The 20,152-nt window shown below is 55.5% G+C and overlaps 1 long non-coding RNA gene across 2 annotated transcripts; it reads left to right on the forward strand.

The window, feature by feature from the left end:
* On the forward strand, positions 45-10,311 carry LOC110255534. Of its 2 annotated transcripts, none has more exons than XR_002336043.1 (3): positions 45-3,681; positions 3,772-3,854; positions 6,303-10,311. It is a non-coding gene; the product is annotated as an uncharacterized LOC110255534 (long non-coding RNA). The 2 variants fall into 2 exon arrangements; XR_002336044.1 differs by having other exon boundaries at positions 46-3,681; positions 7,491-10,311.

The following is a 20,152-nucleotide window of genomic DNA, read 5'->3' on the forward strand; positions in this document are numbered from 1 at the left end:
AATCCCCAGCCCAGCACAGTGGGTTAAGAATCTGGTGTTGCCTCAGCTGCGGCTTAGGTCACAACTGCAGCTCAGATCTGATCCCTGGCCCAGGAGCTCCATATGCGGTGGCGCAGCCAAGAAAACAAACAACAACAACAAAACATGTATTTTAAAAATCCAGCTTATGGACTTGTCATTTATTCTTCCCTGCCTCTAACCAACCAGTCCTGCCATATTTATAGGACGGCCTCCTCGTGTCCCAGGCCCAGATCCACAGTGGTGTGGACGGTAGGGTGGTCTGGCCAGCCAGGACATCAGCAAGCCTGGTTTAGCGGCTTCTCAGAGGCCCCTCCCCACCAGCCCTGCCCCCACCCAGCACCAGCCCCACTCTGAGGCTCTGATGCTGTGTCTTTATTCAAGGAAGAGCACTTTCCCCCACTGGGCGGCCCAGACCCTGGGCTCCCTGGGATTCCTCCCGCTGAAGCCGGGGACGTGCCCACGGGTCTGTTTATAACCATCCATCTTTCCTCGACAGACCTGCCTCCTGACCCACCTTCTGGGCAGGAGGGATCATTTGTTTGTTGGTTTGGTTTCTGTTTTTTTAAGAAAGCAGGTATTAGAGAAGTGAGAGCGGGACGTGAAATCAGACTGCCTGGATTCTCATCTCAGCCCCTCCCCTGACAAGATGATGCCTTTGGGCAAGTTGTTCAACCAAACCCAGGGTCAGCCGCCTCCCCTGTGGAACGGAGGGTCCTGAGAGCACCCATTTCATCCCATTGCTGGGAGCGTCGAAGGAGGTAACGCAGGCGAGGCATTGGAGCCCCGCGCTTCGTGAGCAGTAAGTGCTCGCTGGGCGGCACCTGCCTTTACCGTAATGATGCCGCCTGTCGCAGCAGCCTTCCCGGCAGCCTCAGGGGGGCCCCACGTCTGCGAGCCACAGGCCCCGGGTAAGTCCCCACACCTGTTTCTGCACCGCCCGCTGCCTTTCCCACTGCAGGGCCTCTCGCTTCCCCCGGGGGCTGCTCGGCCCCGCCGCCTGCTCGCCTCTTCCTGGCCCGCCACCCGCCTCAGCCTCACCTCCTCTGCTCCAGGGCCAGCTTTGAGGGAGGCTGGCCCCTCAGTCCCTGCTGTGGTGCGAACACAGTAACTGGGTATGAGAGGACCTGGGTTTGAGTCCTCTCTTTGCTAGTTCCTGTCAGGAAGCATGTCTCTTTGCTTCAAGTAAATCAGGATGGGCTGAGGAGGGGTCCTGAGCCTGAGACTCTGCCCAGGACCGAAGGTGTGTGACAAGGGCTCCTGTGCAGGGTGTCCAGCCGCTGGGCGTCCGGCAGGCAGGAGGAACACCGAGCCAGGGGGCGGGGGGACTGGAGGCAGGCAGTCGCCCTGCCATCTCCTGGACGGGGCTCAAGGGAGCCTGGAGAGCTCAGGGGGTCCCAGTGGGAGCAGGGCCTGGGGCGGGGGCCCTGAGGTTGATGCCCAGACACATGCCCTGGGCAGGTCTTGTGAGTGTGGGGAAGGTCGGGTGCCCCCCCAGGTGGCTGACAGGTCACCCTCTCCAGAAGCCACGTGGTGCTGAAGGCCACGGTGCAGGGGCTGACCGGCTGCCGTGGTCCACGCGGGCCCAGGCCCCCGCTCAGCCTGGGTTCGCTCCTTCCCATGGGAGCCGTGTGGAGAGGGGTCTCGCTGGTCACCTACGGCTTTTCCTGCCTCCTGGGTAGACGGCACGGGCCAGTGGGAGCAAGGGCAGAGCTGCCTCGGCTCCAGGGGAGCCCCGGCGACAGAGGCTGGGCAGTGGGGTCCCGAGGAGGTGCTGGGCTGCTTAGACTCACTGTCCTGAGGCTCCTTTAACTCTTCCAGGAGGCCCTGGGCCTCTTCTTCTGAGACGTAAATAAGGAGTAGTTTGGAAACAGCCAAGCAAATGTGCTTATATTGTCATTACTGTGCCTTGGGTAAGTACACAAGGATGTCACTTAAATTCCGCACACGGTAAAGCGAGAGAATACACCGGAGAATTCACAAAGGTCCCTGAAGTCAGATAGCTTCTGAGGGGGAGTGGCGCGAGGATGGGCCTGGCTTGGCGAGAGAAGCGTCTGCGAGGGAAGCGAGGGAAGGGAGGCAGTCACTTTGGCTCAGAACTGGTGCCACAACCGAGCTTTGTCGTTTCCTGAACTGGGGCCTCGGTGCTCAGCCGATGTTCAGGGCTGGTGCTGCCATGACAGGGGCCCCAGCCTGAGACCTCCCTGCTCTGGGCCAGTCGTGGGGGCGTCTGGGGAAAGCCTTTGGTCACGTTACGTGGACAGACCAAGTTCAATTGTGGAGCAGGGAGCTGGTTCAAGGCTGCCCTTGGGGTTGAATGAGCCGAGGCAAAGAATTAGGCGTCACCTCAGAGGCACTTCCGTTACATTGCAAGAGATTCTGCAGGTTTGGAGGTTTCATATCCCCCATACCTCTCATCCTGTCAACACGTCAGCCCAATTATTATCCCATTTTTAACTGCACAGAAAAATAGGATTTGCCCAAGGGCACATGGCCAAGTTGGGACTAGAACCCAGGTCCCGGAGACCAGGGCTGGCCCTTCTCCCCAGGGCCCTGGGAGGCTCAGTGTCCCGGACTCGGGCAGGAGCCAGGATCAGACCGGGGCTGTGGCCAGTGGCTCAGAGGACAAGGACCTGACAGTTCCAAGCACAAAGGCAGGTGGCACATGTCTTGCTGGGTTGAAACGGTGTCTGGCGGCAGCCTGCGGGAGACCTGTCCTTTCTGTTTAGAGTTTTATGTGCTGATCAGAATTTCTGCAGAAGCAAGCATTGCATAGCCAGACCAAATAATCACGTTGTTTCTCTGGGGGTGGGTGGAAATCTGTGCGCAGCCACGTCGGGGTCCTTCACCCACCAGCCGCTGCTTCTGGGGGCAGGTCTCTGGCCTCTCGCTTTCGGAGTCCCCTGATGCCCTTTTCCTGATGACGATTTCACCAGCTCCGATGTCCAGTTCTCGCAGCTCAGGCCCCTTTCTGGCAACCACAGCTGCCCTCCCCCGCCCTTCGAGGGTTTTCCAGCAAACCTTTTCCCTCAGTTCCTTGGCAGAAGATGAGGGGATCACATGGCTGAGTGACCGGCGTTTTCTGAATCATGGAGTGGAAAGAAACACTACCCACAGAACCAGCACACAGGGCCTCTGTTGCAAGCCTGGGTAACAACTCGGCGGGGAAGTGATTCATCCGAGCCCACCCCACGTGCACACACGTGTTGGAGCGAGGGCAGTGCGGTGCTCGCCCTGCGCCGTGACTAATGGGGCTTCTCAGACAGAGGGCAGCCCGGACCCCTCCCAGGCACAGCAGGGAGCCTGCTCCCCAGGGTCTGGGGCTGCCAGAGGGGTGTCTGGGGAGGTGTCAGGCAGCAGCTGGGGACAGAAAGTGAGGAGGGTGGAAGACCCGGGGGCAGGGGGAGATGCGGGAAGAAACTAGGCAGACAGGCGAAGGGAGAGTATGGGCAGCCCCTCCTGAAAACCAGGAGCTGGCTCTGACTCCTCCACTTCGCATCCCTGGAGCCCACCCAGAGCCCACCAGCTGCAGGAGACACACGCTCACCCAGGTCAGAAGAGCCCGAGCGAATAATTCACCTGTTTGTGGGGTCCTTCTGAAGCCCGTCCCTGACTTCCTCCTCCCAGGAGCCCTAAGAGCACATCCGCAAACCCATATGGCAGGTGAGAATATTCTTCACAGAAACATGAAGTAACTCACCCAAGGTCACGGAACCGCTAAGGGGAATTCTAACCCAAGTCGTCCGGTTCCAGAGTCTGCACAGAGCCCCTCTTGTCCAGGCGCTGTCTTTCACATACGTGATCTAACTTCATCATCGCAGCAACAACGCAAAGAGGTATCGTTATCCCCATTTTAAAGATGTGAAAACTGAGTCTCAGGGAGGTTAAGTGTGTTGCCTGAAGCCACACAGCTGGTGCATGGTGAATGGGGGACTCCCCCAGGTCTGGCTGCATCCAAACCCACGATCCCTACCACCTCACCGTCTGGGTTCACGTCATTTTCTGGGACAGTGTCCCTCTTCTGTGTGCCCACTCCCTCACCTGTGGTTTGGATTGGTTAGAGTTTGAGTCTTGGTTGTTCCCCACAAGGTCCTTCCTTGTTGGAGAAACAGGGGTGAGGCTGTGCCCCAGGGCTTTTGCGATGATGTCCCCATGGGGCAACTTTGAGCATTTTGTGCAGGTGGGGAAGGATGAGGGCAGTGAGGCAGTCCTGGCTAGCCCGCAGGACCCGCAGCTCTCCCCTGGCTCTGTATCGAAATCCCCTTTTAGGAAGCAGAGAGGCTGGGCGTGGCGGAGGTGGGGGGGTGAGGCCAGTGACGCTCAGGGGCAGCGAGGCTGAGAGGCCCTCATCATATCCAAGGCCGTGCTTTACCCCATGGGCCGCCTCCCTCTGGAAGCAGCTTGAAAGTAGAAGGTAAATATAGGCTCTCAAACTCCTAGCCCATAAGCCACATCAATAGATTAGACATAGGTTTTGTTTGGCTAGATTTATTGTTCTTGTTGTCACTTGAAGTTGATGTCTTTAAGCAAAAGGTGTGTATTCTCCAGTTCGCCACAGGCCCCACCATGCCCCATTGCCTCACACCATCTCACTCACTCAAAATACCATTTTACTGTAGCTCCTGATAATGCTGGAGTCTGAAACCCTTCAGATATAATTTGGTGTCAGGATTTCACCTGGAAACAAACCAACCTGTGCCTCCTAGACCAACATGAAGACTCCGAGGCACTGGGAGGCCACCGGCAGGTCCCCCCTGAGCAGCTCCTGGGACAGTCAGGTGTAGCTGGAGCAGAGCCCAGAATTTATTATACTCTCTGCTTCTCTGGGACCTGGACCTGTGAATTGGTGTCCTATAGCTGTCATAACAAATTATCACACACTAGTGATTTAAAACATAAATTTATTGTCTTACAATCTGGAGGCCAGATCTCCAAAGTCAGTGTCACTGGGCTGAACTCGGGTGCTGGCGGGGCTGCGTCCCCTCTGGTAGCTCTAGGGGAGGATCAGCTCCTGGTCTCTTCCAGCTTCTAGAGGCAGAGTCATCATCGTCCCCAATGCAAGGACGGGGAACCTGAGGCTCAGAGCCTTCAGCAGCGATTCAGGTGTCAGGGACAGAAGCACATGCAAAACAGGAGCCGAACGTTTTGATGGAAAGACTATGTACAGAAGTGCGGGCAGGAGTTCCCGTCATGGCTCAGTGGTTAACGAATCTGACTGGGAACCATGAGGTTGCAGGTTCAATCCCTGGCCTTGCTCAGTGGGTTAAGATCTGGCGTCGCCGTGAGCTGTGGTGTAGGTTGCAGACGTGGCTCGAATCCCACATTGCTGTGGCTCTGGCGTAGGCTGGTGGCTACAGCTCTGATTAGACCCCTAGCCTGGGAACCTCCATATGCCACAGAAGCGGCCCTAGAAATGGCAAAAAAAGACAAAAAAAAAAAAAAAAAAAAAAAAAAAAGGAAGAAGTGCGGGCAGAGTTAGTGCCCACAAGTGCTGGTAGGTGCCAGAGCCTGCAAAGTGGGAGCCTGTTTGCCCTCGCCTTCTGGGGTCTGGTGCGTGCTGTGTCTGCCCTTGAGGAACGGGGGCCTCTGGAGAGACAGCAGCCACTGCCAAGCCCCAGCCCAGGAGGGAGGGTATCCAGACCTCGCTGCCTCTCCCCCAGCTAAAGCTGGAGGCAGGGGGAGGTCCCTGGGGCCGCTCGAGGCCAGCCTCCCTGGCACAGGGCTGGAGCATCCGGTGGACAGTTTGCCTTTTGCCTCTCAAGTCATTTCCTATCACTGAGTCCCCACTCCATCCTCCCCACAGCTCCCACCCTCCCCCAAAAACCACCTCTGGGTTTAGGTGGCCCACCCAGCTACACTGATTGGCTTGGGCTCGGTTAATCCAAAGTAGACTCCATTTCAGCCAAAACCAGGCAAACTCTGCAAACAAGATTTATAAACAAAAATTTATATAAAACCAAACATGCAATCCGTATCGAAGAGAACTGGCTCGAGATGACCCATTGCTTTGGGTCATTTCACGGGTGCCGGCTCGTGTGGAAGACAGGCTCTGAGTTCATCATTGTGCGTGTGCTTGGAATTAGAATTAAGAACTGTCACGTGGAAATACATGTCAATAGACACACCCACACGGGAAAGGACCTGTAAAGGCAGACCCTCGGCTTTGCCAAGTTAGGAATTATCTTACTGGGCCCGGCTTCGGAGGCGGGGCCGTCGGGGGGAAGGGAGGAGAATCTTCCTGTTCATCATTGACTCGAGGCTCCCGTGGCTTTTTCTCCTGCAAGCACCGATGCCCTCTGTAATACCAACGTGTTTCTAAGACTGCTGACGGTCCAGGCAGCCCTGGGGGCATGTGTCGCCTGGGACTCACTGCTCTCCAGACCTCCTGGTTCTTTGTAATGTGGACAGGCTTTCTCTAAGTGGCCAGGTGAGGATGCAGGGTGGCACGGGGGAGAGGAACAGGCTACAAAGAGACTCGCACAGCCACAGCTCCCTTTTGGATTGACAGACCTGTTCTCCCCGCCCCCACCAAGGCCCCCTAGCCCCCAGGCCCTGGGGCGGCTGTAAGGAACACCTAGGTCCCTTCATTCCTCGTTCCAAACACCCCAGGGCCCGGCCTCCTTGCTGGAGGCCTGCCTGTTCTGGTTCAGCACCCCGTCTCTGCCAGCCAGGGTCCCAGAAACCCCCTCTGGGTGGCCTCCCTGAGTATGCCAGGCTGCCGTGGGACGATGACAGGGAGGAAGAGGGAAGGGACAGGTTTCTGATTCTTCTCCCCTAGAAACCCTGCCTGGGGCCTTAGTGTTCAGAGGGAGGAAGAGAAGAGACTCCTGCCCCTGGGGAGCTCCCAGTCTGCTGGGGAGCACGGAGTGGGTGCAGACACACCCACAGACACACACCCACACACACCCACACACACACACCCACACACACACACACACACACACACACGAGAGCAGGTCCAAAAGAGAAACCCCGTAAAAGCCAGCCCAGACTCCTCTGCCCTGCAGAGCGACACACCTTGGTGACCATAGAGCAAAGGCAGGGGTGGAGCCCAGGTGAGACAATGAAATGTTCTCCTGGGAGAATCCTGGGGGGGAGAAGGGAAGACCCCTGAGGCTGGTCATGTCACACGCCTCTGCCAGAAGGAGAATGCCAGGCGGCCTATGCTTGGCACCTAGATGGGGGGGCACTTCCCCAGGTGTCCCCTCAGCTGGTGGTTCCTGCCGGGGGCAGGGGGTTGGGGTGAGGGATGTGGGGGAGCAGGGCAGCCAGCCAGAAAAGACCCACAGGGAAGGGCATCCACTGGGGGAGAAGCCAGCTGGTACCCAGCCCCAGACGGAGCAGAAGTTAAATGATGTTTGAATGCCAGGAAGGAGAAGAAGGGAGGGACCATTTAGCAGGATCATTCTCGTTACTGAGCGAGAAAAGACATAAGACTGCCATTAATGAGGATTCTTTTTATTTTTTACTAGATAAATGAGTTTGAGCTTGTAAACATCAAACTTTCTAGAAAGAAACCGTGACGTGGATTCTGGAGAGATGCATTTCTGAAGCTTCTGGGTGATCCCCTCACCCTCCCCGGAGCTGCAGTAAGCCACGACAAGGGCTTCCCAGAAGGGCCACCTCCCTCCCACACACAGAGCTGGGAGCCCAGCGAGCCTGCGAGGTGGGCAGGGTCCTGAGCTTCCTTCCGAGGCCCAGGTGTCTGTCAGGCAGGCCTGGCTCTCAGGCCTGGGATGCACGGTGCTCCTCTCAGAATCCCCTCTCCAGCTCAGCTCTGGGGCCTTCCAACCCTCACACCCTGTTCCTCCTGGTGCCGAGAAAGTCTGGTCCCCCTGGAGCCACCTGAGGCCACTCCCCAGCACTGCCTGGCCGGGACCCACATCATCCTCTGAGCCCGGACTCAGAGCTCCCGCGACTGAGAAGGTTCAACTGGGAGCTTGGTTTACCCGCTTTCTGTGCAGGCTGGTCAGGCCTCCACCTGTCCGACAGCGAACCGGGGGTCGGAGCAAACAGAGGGGTGCTGAGCACAGGAAGGCTGAGAAGTGCCTTGTGGGAAACACAGGTATGCGGGGGAAGCTTTGTTCTCACGTGAAGCCAGTTTATCCGCGTCTTCCGAGCCCTGCCGGGTCGGTGGGGTCTGTGCTTAGGGCTTAGGAGGATGGGTGAACGAGAGCGCCTGAGGCCGGGCATGTGTCCAGTCCTGTGTCAGCTCTAGGTGGGCGTGGGGGTCCCTACTGGCCCAGGGCCCTGCTGCAGAGCTGAGCGCTCAGCTTCCGGGCTACCATGGGCCCAGCTCTGTGCTCATCCTCTGAAAACTGTGCAAATTCTGCAGAGCGGCTGGGGGCTCCTCCAGCCCAGGCCCAGGCCCTTGGAGAATGTCCAGGACAGAGCAGGGCGATAGCGGGGGGAGGCTTGTGGCTGCAGACTGTCCCTCCCCTGCCTGTCCTCAGAGAACACCCCCCCCCCGCCCCTCTTGGCTCAGGTGTGAGTTACGATGCTGTTGGCTCCGAGCTCAACATGAATGAATCAATGGATTAAAGTGTCTTTAAACAGAAACCCGCATAAAATGGGTTATGTATTGATCAGCTGATCAAGTTTGTGTCCAGGAGCTCAAAGGAGCCTAACCCTGTATTTCCTCTAGGGACGAAGATTCCATGTTTGCTAAGTCAGGGTTCCTACGACTTTACAGACTAATTACCATGAATAATGAGGACCTACCATCCAGGCGCTACACCTGGGCCCACCTGACTCAGCTGAGCAGGGCCCCCTGGGTCTGGCCGCTGGCCTCTGTGGTGACCAGACTCCACAGGTGGTCCTGGTGCGGGGCCCGAGTGGGAGCCGCGGCAGCGATTCCTCAGAGCCCCCATGTCAGGTCCACTGGGCCTTCTGGCTGCAGTGGGAGGGCATGTGCAGCGCGATGCAGTGAAAAGAATGTAGGACTGCCTTGGTCATGGGGATGTGAAGACTGGGTGTGACCTCAGGCAAATCCGCCAGCATCCAGGGCCTCAGCTTCCCATGAAGATAAGACCTGTGCGTGGTGGGGCTTTGCTCTGCGATTCAAGCATGTTTTGTGGGCTGGGACACCAGGAGTCCACGGGTGTCTTTTTAGAAAGAACTCATTGCAAGAGGCTCGGCCGAGAATGCTGAGCACGGGTCTGGGCAGGGAAAGAGGAGGGATCGGTGGGTGCTGCCCCTCAGCTCAGCCTCTGGCCTGGCCCCTGAGAGCTTGTGCCACGGAGCCCAGGAATCTCGGTGAGACCCAGGGAGCCCAAGGCCACCAGCACGGAACTGGCACGTGGCCCTGGGCAGAGGCAGGATGCTTCCCCTTCAGGGAGGGTGCCGCGCCCCACGGCTTTCTGTTTTTCTGGATCATTCTGTGGGAGCTGTACCTCCCTGGCAACACCCCCCACCTACTCCCACCTCATGCTGTAGCTCCTCCTCCAGCTCTGGAGGCACTGAGGCAGCTGCGGCAGGTGTCACCTCAGAGAAGAGTCGGAGCCAAAAGGCAAGGACCCAGCTCCCAAGCTCAGGTAAGATCCTTCCCAGGAGCTGGGGCAGGCAGAAAGCCCCAAGCGGTGAGTTCCTGTTTGTGCGACCATTTTCTTAAATTTATTTTATCGAAGTTTGGTTGATATACAGTGTTATGTTAATTTCTGCTGCACAGCAAAGTGGATGCAGTTGTGGTAAGGATTCTTTTTCATATGCCTTTCCATTGTGGCTTATCACAGGATCATTTAATTCCCTGTGCTCTACAGTGGGACTCTGTTGTTTATCCATTCTGTTTATAATGGTTTGCATCTGCTAATCTCAAACTCCCCGTCCATCTCTTCCCCACCCCGCCTCCCCCTTGGCAACCACAAGTCTCTTCTCCATGTCTATGAGGCTGTTCTGTTTTGTCGATAAAGTTCATTTGTGTCATATTTTAGATTCTGCACATAAATGATATGATAGGGTATCTGTCCTTTGTGACTGACCTCACTTAGCATAATAATCTCTAATTCCATCCATGTTGCTGTAAATGGCATTGCTCTTTTTTATGGCTTTATAGTATTTCATTGTATTTATGTACCACATCTTTATGCATTCATGTGTTGATGGGCGTTTAGGTTGTTTCAAGCCTTGGGTATTGGAAACAGTGCTGCTACGAACAGAGCGAGGCGTGCGTCTGTTTGAATTAGAGTCTTCGCTTGCTTGCCTGGGGTGGAACTGCTGGATCATATGATAGTTCCATTTTTAGTTTTTATGAGGAAGCTCCTTACTGTTTTCCACAGTGGCTGCACCAAGTTCCATTCCCACCAACGGTGTAGGAGGCTCCCTTTCCTCCACACCCTCTCCAGCACGTGTTATCTGTAGACTTTGTAATGATGGCCATTCTGATCAGTGTGAGCTGGTACCTCACTGTAGTTTTGACTTGCATTTTGCTAATAATTAGAAATGATGAATGTCTTTTCATGTGCCTGTTGGCTATTCGTATGTCCTTTTTGAAGAAACGTCTATTCAGGTCTTCAGCCCATTTTTTGATTGGGTTTTTTTGGGGGGGTTTTGTTATTGAGTTGTATGAGCTGTTTGTATATTTTGGAAATTAAGCCCTTGGTGTGTGACCATTTTTTACCCCAAACTTGAGTGGCTGGGGAGGTGGGGGTCCCGGATGCTTGAGAATCAACTGGGCTGATAACTGTGATAGAGTTTGGAAAGGTCCAAAAAGAGCCTGATGGACGCAAGGGCGTTTTCCAGCTGTCCTTTAGACCCACCCCGGCATCTCCAGGAGCTGGAACCAGTGCATCTCTGGACTGCATCTCTGCAGGGAGGCCGGGCCTGATGGAAGCAGTAGACTCTCAGAAGCTCAATGCCACACAGCCTGGTCTTTCTGTCAGTAGGGTCATATTTTGCAGTGTTTCTTCGTTTGCTTTTGGTTGAGAAACTGTATTTCCAGGGTTCCCGTCGTGGCTCAGCAGTTAGTGAGCCTGACTAGCATTCATGAGGATGCAGGTTCTATCCCTGGCCTTGCTCAGTGTGTTAAGGAGCCGGCGTTGCCATGAGCTGTGGTTTAAGTCACTGATGCAGTTCGGATCCTGTGTTGCTGTGGTGGAGGCTGGCTGTCACAGCTCCAGTTGGACCCCTAGCCTGGGAACCTCCATATGCCGCAGGTGCAGCCCTAAAAAGACAAAAAAAAAAAAAAAAAAAAAAAAAAGAAAGAAAAAAAAAAAAAAAAGAAAGAAAGAAAGAAACTATTTCCCTCCAACTTCAAAGCCAGATGATCTAGACCAGAGGAAAATGTGTAAGGGTAGAGAGCTGGTCCTGCCGGAGGCTCAGCATCCTGCCCCTTGTCACACCTGTTCTGTGCAGGTTCTGTCATCCAGCTCTTGCTCATCTTGTCTTCTGAGGCTGTCTTCTGCCCCCACCGCTCCTGCTTTCCACCCACCACCCCCAGAACTGCTCGTCAGCCCTCAAGGGGCACACGTGGCTCTAGGCCCCAGCACGGCGCCTGCTGCTTTGCAGATGCTCAGTTCACACCTTGCTGCAAAGCTCCTTTCCTCGCTGCAAAGCTCCCCTTAGGCCCCACTCCCTGGGCTTTTCTGGCCTCAAGAAGCAAAGACTCAGTCAAGTTATGTTAGGAAAAGAGGTTTTATGGGCAAGAAAAACGTGCCTGGGACAGGAAACAGCAGCCCATCTCTGTGTGCCCACAAAGGCACCGGGTCTCCCGCACCCACCCCTTCCTTCCTCCCTGACCCCAGCCTCTGCCTCACTTCCACTGGCCCTTGGCTGCCCGTCTCCTGAGCATTCACCCTGAGGCCCTCTGCTAGCTCAGGTTCTGTGATGCCCCCACTGGAATTTTCCAAGGCAGGAAGGAATTGGCCCGTCTTTTGGGGGCCCTGTGGGTCAGGCACAGGGGTCAGGGACCATGTGGGACAAAAGGCCACCCTGTATCTTCATCACACGGCGGCTCCTCCTGAGCCCTTGTGGCCTTACCATCCGCACTGAGTGACAGTGGGAACCTGCCGAGGCAGCCAGAGTGCTGTGGGCAGAACGGGCCACAGGAGGGGTGTGGCCCAGCTGGGGACGGGGGTGGGGGAGTGTGTGCCCAGCACTGGAGCTGAGATGGCACTGACCCCTTTCTCCTCGCCATCCCTGCTCCCTGACATGCGGAGGCCCTCACGGGAGGAGCTGAGAGCAGACCCACTGACGTCTCCAGGACAAGGTGGCCTGTCTTTCTCAGGGGAGAGCAGTCAGGGGTGGAAAACTGGTTTTCTCTCGTGCCCACTGTGGCACGAAAGGTCTCCAGAGTCCAGGACATGGTTTGTGCCACCTGACACTAGTGTCAGAGAAGGCTCGAAATGTATCACAGAGGTGGCAGCCACAATAAGCACCACCACCCCTAGGGCGAGGCCACGGAGGGAAGGTGGGAAATTGTGAATACTTAGAAACAGGGGCGCGGGGCAGGGTTGGGACCCAGAGGTCTGAGATGGGGGCTGCGGCCAGCTGCTGTGACCTCTCTGGGGCGGAAGAGGGGTGATGGCGTTGGTTCTGCCAGTGCTGGAAAACTGCAGACTGGATGTAGCTGCTGCTGTGGGCAGGGACCTGTTGCTGGGGAGAAGGAAGTATTGCAAAGCCAAGCTGCTCAGGGACAGAGCAGGTCTCCCTCCAGCTCACCAGGTCTCTCCTGGCGCCTCCTACTGGCAGAACCTGGAGCAGCTGCCTAAGCCAAAGGCCCCTTGCCTGGTCCCAGCCCCAGAGCTGCAGAGGGAGACAAAGACCAGTGTACCCGGGCTGGAATGTGAGCCTCTTCTCCTGCTCCGGTGTGCCTGCATGCACACACACACAGATACACACATGGATACACAGATGCAGATATACACAAATGGATATACACACAGATATAAACACAGATTCACACAAATATACACGCACAGATACAGATACACAGGCAGATATACATACAGATACACACAAGTGGATATACACACAGATATAAAGAGATTCACAAAAATATACACACAGAAATACAAATATACACGTACCACACACAAATACACCAGATACGCACATACACAGAAGCACAGATATACACAAACACACACACATAGATAGACACACACACACATTGACATACACACATGCAAAGACCAAAACTGCCTCCTTGCAGGCTGGATTGTAGGTCCTACCCCTTGGGTATCAGAGCTAAGTCAGCAAACACGCATTGACGGGGGGGGGGACTGCTCTGAGTCTATACCGCCAGCCCCTGGGCCTCGTTACTTCCACACCCCCAACCAGCCCCTGGTTTGAGACCCTTATACCAAAAGGAAGCTCAAACTTCTCCATCTGGGGAGCCACATCTGGGCATGTGCGGGAGGCAGCATCACCGGTGCCCCTGTCCCACTGTCATGGACAAGAATCCCAGGAGCTGAGATAAAGCCAGCTCTGCATTAAATTGCTTATCACGCAGGAAACACAATGAAACTCCTTTACCCATAGGAGGTCAGACCAAGAACTTTCTTTAGGGCTCCGTTTAACCGTCTCCTCCTCGGAGAGATCTTCCCAGCCCACTCCGGCTGATTAGGTCCCTCGGCCACGCCACTGCTCTCCATCCCCGTGTGTCGTTGCTGTTTCCTTCAGAGCCCCTGTCGTGATGGCAATTCTCTTTTTTCTTTTTCTTTTCTTTTTTTCTTTTTGCGGTTTGTTTATTGCCTGTCTCCTCCGCCTCAAGACACAGACCCACAAGGACAGGGCTGTGCCGCTCTCCTTCAGCACTGTAGCCCCAACATCACTGTAGCCCCAGCATCGGTCCCAGTGCCTGGCCCCTCGTAGGTCTCTGTAAGGGTTTGTCCAATGAATCAACGTAACAATATGAAATGATTTGGGATGAGTTGTGATATGTTGCTGGATGGTGGATCTGTGAATTAGTGGTGTGGGTGGCGTAACTGAGAATATCATGGAAGGCAAGTACTCTCCTTTCCTGTAAACCGTTGCCTGGTGGAGAGGACAGCGGGCAGGAGGATCACTCTGCCCTCTGCAGTGTCCCCACTAGGCTCGTGGTCCTGAACGCCACGGGGCCTCACCCAGGCTTCTTCCTTGTCACAACCTCACCTCCCAACCTTCCGAAGGCATTGGGCTCCCTGGATGTTAGAGCTGATGGGACCCCAGAGCTTCCAGAGATGGCTCCACACCACGGTCACCTGGGGGACCTTTCAAAACTATTCGTGGACCCTGCCGGGAACTTAGGTCCTGACCCTGCCACACACTGTGTGAGCTTGGGAAATTTACTTAACCTCTCTGTGCCTTGATTTCTTCACCTCTTAAATGGAAATAACAACAATGCCAACCTCAGAGATTTGCTGTACGGATCCACGTCAACAGTGTAGGTGAAGCTCTTGGTGCAGTGCCTGACTCAGTACCTCCTGAATCAACATGGCTCTTGGTGCAGTGCCTGACTCAGTACCTCCTGAATCAACGTGGCTATTATTGTACCAATTATCTCACCACTAGTTAGCGGCCGATGTGGGGCGAGCATCCAAGCCTCCTGATCCTGGATCCAGTGTTCTTTCCAACACGTCACTCTGAATGTGCACGCAGCCTTCCCTCTGAGGCCAGGCTCGAGGGCCACAGAGGGGCATGTGGCTGCTGCCTTGGGACCCTTTAGTCAAACCGAATGGAAGAGAGAACTGCATCTGAGAACAAAGGGCAGATCTGACCCACGGGGAACAGACGGCTTGAGAGTGTGGGAGTCGCAGGCAGTTTTTCGGTCCTTTGGGAAGCCCGCTGGCTGCTCCTGTTAGTATTCCACCGTGGAAATATTGGGAACCAAAAATAGATGTTCTTGAGGGGAGCTTAATCCTCTGGGCTTTCCAAAACAGCTGCTGGAGAGTTCCAGGAACCAACCACCAGGGGGCATGACCATCCCATGCGCTTGGTGGCTGGTGAGCCAGAACTGGTGGGAAGTTTCCATGAAACTCCCAACACCCTCCCACAGCCTCACACCCCAGCCTTGTCCTGATCAGGACCCCGTGGCTGGGATCCCCACAGATCAGCAGCTCTGTGTCCTAAGGAAACTGTTTTGCAACTCAGCCCATGGCTCTCCGCCTCGGGGACCCTTAAGAGCAGCAAGAGGTCTTGCATCTATTTTCTTGGCTTCTCCCCTGCACCCCTCCCCCAGGACTAGCCCAGCGCTGGATACACAGCAGGCACGTGTTGGTTGGAAGAGGAACGTAGGAAGTCCGGTGTAATGAATGAATTATGGAAAGGAAACCACCCCCGTTTGGGGGATGGTGAGAGCGTGGAGTGATATGGATCAGAAAGGGGGGTTACCGGGAGTTCCCGTCGTGGCGCAGTGGTTAACGAATCCGACTAGGAACCATGAGGTTGCGGGTTCGATCCCTGCCCTTGCTCAGTGGGTTAATGATCCGGCGTTGCCGTGAGCTGTGGTGTAGGTTGCAGACGCGGCTCGGATCCTGCATTGCTGTGGCTCTGGCGTAGGCCGGTGGCTACAGCTCCGATTCAACCCCTAGCCTGGGAACCTTCATATGCCGTGGGAGCGGCCCAAGAAATAGCAACAACAACAAAAAAAAAAAAAAAAAAAAAAAAGAAAGAGGGTTACCGCTGAGGGTCAAGAGGAGGGTCATAGCTAAATGGGAAAGTGGGGGAGGCTCCCTGGTGGCCTAACGGTTAAGGACCCAGGATGGTCACTGCTGTGGCACGAGTTCAGTCCCTGGCCTAGAAACTTACACATGCTGTGGGTGCAGCAAACAAAAAACAAAAAAACAAAAAAAACCTAAATGGGAAAGTGGTGAGAGGCTCAAGCGGGAGGCAACAGATCTACTTCCGAGATCCAGGTACTAAGAGACTGCTCTGGGCTGCAGCCCAGGACATGGGGTGGGAGGCAGTGATGAGCCCAAGCAGTCGGGCACTGCTCAGCTGACCTCCAGATGGGCGTCGTTGGCCCAACAGCCACATAAGCTGCTCCTGTCTTTGGGGTGGTTGCCAGCTACCATCAGGCTCTGAGCCCCCACAGGGGAACCTGGGTCGCACTGCCTCCCTCTGTGTGAGGCCCTGGGGCTCGGCACTCTGAACCTGTATCACAGAAGGTTCAAGAAGTCCAGAAGTCTCTTTCAAGAGAACCTCCAGGGGTTTTTTTTTAAATTAATTATTATTATTATTATTTTTGTCTTTCTAGGGCCACAACCAAGGCATGTGGAGGTTCCCAGGCTAGGGGTCCAATTGGAGCTGGAGCTGCCTGCCTACACCACAGCCACAGCAACGGGGGATGTGAGCTGTGCCTGCGACCTCCACCACAGCTCACGACAACGCTGATCCTCAACCCACTGAGCGAGGCCAGGACCAAACCTGCATCCTCACGGATGCCAGCCAAGTTCATTAACTGCTGGGCCACGATGGGAACTCTGAGAACCTCCAGGGTTTTAAAGTCTCTGCCACCAGCCCAGCATGCAGCATCCTAATTCCACCTGCCCAGGGGGGTGGGTATCCCCATAAGATTTGATTTTCGGGTTTAATGAGGCAGAGCGGAAAGAATACAGGATGGGAAAAATCTTGGGTTGGAATCCCAACTCTAGACCTGTTGCTCTCAGAGGTATGGTTTCCCTGAGACCCAGATTGTCACCTGTGAAACATCAGTACCTCCTTGCAGAGGATCAGAGGAAGCAGCAAATGTTCAGGGCCAGCCCACAAGGATGCAGAGTCTGGGCAGATGGGCAGCTCCTTTGGCTGTTTTTTCCCTTTGAGCTTCAGAGCGGGTGGTCACCAGGAAGCTCTGAGAAGAGGCAGCCGAGTCCTGCCCAGCCCAAGCGGAATAGCAACAGCCAGGGCAAGGCTTCTTTCCTCCAGCCTCAAGGCTTCCCAGGACTGTCCGTGTTGGTTACCATGTGCTGTGGTGGTTGCCAGGGAACCACTTACTATTTTTATGTGTTCCCACATGACGGGCCTGCGGAAAGGCTCAGACATAGTCGGTCCAGGAGGGATCCCGGAAGCAGCGATGCCCAGTGGGCTCTGCTGGAGACCTTGGCCACTGGTGCCAAGGGATGGGAGCTGTGGTGAAGCCCCAGGATGAGGCCTGGGATTCAGACCTACATCCCCAAGTGCAGGTGGGTGGAGACTGCCGAGGCGAGGGGGGCCCTGGGTGTGGGAGCATCAATCCATTCACCCACTCATTCATTTTGTCAAACCTAGAAGGTGCTGGGCAGTGTGCTGGGGGTGGAGAGACGACTGGGAGCAGGGCGAGTGCATCTCAGCCTGGGGGAGAGAAGGATAATTTAAAAAACACCAGGAGTTCCTGTCATGGCTCAGTGGTTTACGAATCCGACTAGGAACCATGAGGTTGCGGGTTCAATTCCTGGCCTCGCTCAGTGGGTTAAGGATCCGGCGTTGCCGTGAGCTGTGGTGTAGGTTGCAGACCAGCGGCTACAGCTCCGATTCCACCCCTAGCCTAGGAACCTCCACATGCTGTGGGAGCGGCCCTAGGAATGGCAAAAAGACAAAAATAAATAAATAAATAAATAAAAATAAATAAAAAATAAAAAAAACACCATTGCTCCACGGAGCATGCTGGGTACCATCTTGGCAGGGAGGGAGCCAGGGAAACTTCCTTGGTGAGATGACTTCTAAGCCAGGATAAGGTTTTGCAGGGGATGTGGCCAAGGGGTAGGAGGATTCCGGGCAGAGAGGACAGCATGGGCAAGGGGCTAGGGGAGATTGTGAGTGAGGCACCTTCTAGAACTGAAGTCATCTAACTTCTGGAGTGTGGGGCAGGCTCCAGCCCCAGGGGAAGTGAAAGCTGGGGGCGGGGGACAAGCTGCACCACAGCGGGTACCCCTAGGCACACCTGGCATTAGGCCTCTGGCAGCAAGACTGCTGTCCAGGCGGTACCCTGGGGAGGGCATGGTTCCCTGTGCCCCTGGGCCTGTGGGGGAATCTCCAGGGCCTCTGGGGAACCAGAGAGTCTGAGCTCTTGGAGGCAGATTCCATCAGGGGAGCTGAGTTACTGCTCATGGTCCTGGGCTGAGCAGCTAGTGTCCAGGGAGGGGAGGGGAGGAAGCTGTAGCTGTCACCCTGACTCCTTCAACCCCAGGCTGTTGCCAGGACCCTGCACACACAACTAAAGGTTTCTTATCACCTCGGTTCATGAACCTGCTGGGAAGACTGAGAAGCCAGTCCTCTGGTGGGGGTGGAATGGAATGGGGAAATGAGAAGGTGACACCCTTGGTGTCAGGAGTCCGCTCACATGTCACATGTCACATCTGCATCCCATGCATGCTACATACACTACCGAGCCTGAGCCTAGCGCCAAGCTTGTGAAGTGGGTACTTCAGCACTTCCCCCACCCCCGTTTTTTTGTTTTGTTTTGTTTTGTTGTTCATTTGTTGTTTTGCTTTTTTGGGCCACACCTGTGGCATATGGAAGTTCCCAGGCTAGGCGTTGAATCAGAGCTGCATCTGTGACCTACACCACAGCTCAGGGCAATGCTGGATCCTCAACCCACTGAGTGAGGCCAGGGATGGAACCCACAACCTCATGGTTCCTAGTCGGATTTGTTTCCGCTGCGCCACAACGGGAACTGTCAGGCTCCCATTTAAAGGAAACTGAGGCTCAAAGAAGCGAACTAACCTCTCCAGGATCTTACAGCGAGTGAGTCATGAAACCAGGATTCACACCGGTTCAGTCTGTCGCTAAACCGTGTCTCTCTCTCTCTCTGCAAAACAAATGAGATTTCCTGCACACCTGCTCTGTGCCCGGCTCTGGGCTGAGTGCCGCAAACCCAGAGACAAGATGCCGTCTCTTCTGAGAATCGGATGAGATGGTGTGGGAGGAACAATCGCAGACTGTATCTTCCCCAGATGGCCCGGTGCCCCTTGACCCTGGGCGGAACTCTGTGGCTGCCTTGGCCAGTGGAAGTGATGCTGCCTGGTGCCGGAGGCTGGGTCATAAAGGCAGGGGTCACACGTGGAGAGGAGGGGAGCTCCTGCCCGCAGCCAGCCAGAGTCACCTCGACCTGTGTGTGAGCATCCTCTTTCTGGCTGAGGCCCTAGACATCAGGGGCCAACAAGCGTTCCCACTGTGCCCTCTCAGAGTTAGTGACACACACAATCTCTGAGCACGAAGACTAGCTGCTTCAGAGCTCCCACTGTGGCGTCATGGGATCGGTGGCGTCTCTGCAGCCCCAGGCTGCAGGTTCAATCCCTGGCCTGGCCCAGGCACAATGTGTTAAAGAATCCAGCACTGCTGTAGCTGCAGCATAGGTCGCTACAGCAGCTCAGGTCCAGTCCCAGGCCTGGGAATGCCATACGCCACGGGACAGCCAAAAAAGAAAGAAAGAGAAAAAAAAAATAGCTGCTTCACACCCCCAAGTTCTGGGGGTGATGTGTAAGCCAGAGTCACTGGGACAAGAGCTTTGTAAACTGCTGTGCACACGTCCGATGTCACCAGTGAGCCTGAGTCTGGCTTAAGGGGACAGTGTTAGTGTCTTAGGAAGTAAACTTTGGACCTGGGTTCTCCCCTCAAAGCAGAGACCAGGTAGGGGCTTGTGCACAGGAATGAATGTTTTGGAAGTGATCCATGGCATCAACCAGTTCAAGGCCAAGCCGTTACTGAGCTGATTCCTGTGTGCACAGCTGGGGCTGAGTCCCCGGCCCCGCAGGAAGCTGCAGAACAGGCCTGGCGCTGTGGGACTGGCTGGCTGGCTCCAGCCCTGTTGGTGGAGGGCTGCTCCCACGAGGTAAAGTCCTTGCACTTGCCGTTGGGAGAGCCCCAGAATGGCTCAGAGCAGCTCACTTGGCAGAGGAGCCCATGGAAGAGCTGAGTCTGGCACTGAGGGACGACACCACGTGTGCTGGGCTGACAGATGGTGAAATGGAGCATAAAAAATGAGCCACACATCATGGTATCAAGGCAGTGATTACACTTGATGTCCTGGACAGAGGCCTGCAGGGCCAACCTCTGCCTGGTTGGTTTCCCCACCGGCCATGGGGCAGCCTGCCCGTCTCCTGGGAGAAGCCCATGCAGTTCCAGGCCTGCCTGAGCAAGGCCTCTGTGCTCTGGAAACCTCCATCTCTAGAAGCCCCGGGAGCTGACAGGGCCTACAGGCCATGCTTGTGGAGCCTGGGGCTTTGAAAAGCAGCCTTATGAA

Source organism: Sus scrofa, chromosome 9, assembly GCF_000003025.6.
Source record: "Sus scrofa isolate TJ Tabasco breed Duroc chromosome 9, Sscrofa11.1, whole genome shotgun sequence".
Classification (NCBI taxonomy): Eukaryota; Metazoa; Chordata; class Mammalia; order Artiodactyla; family Suidae; genus Sus; species Sus scrofa.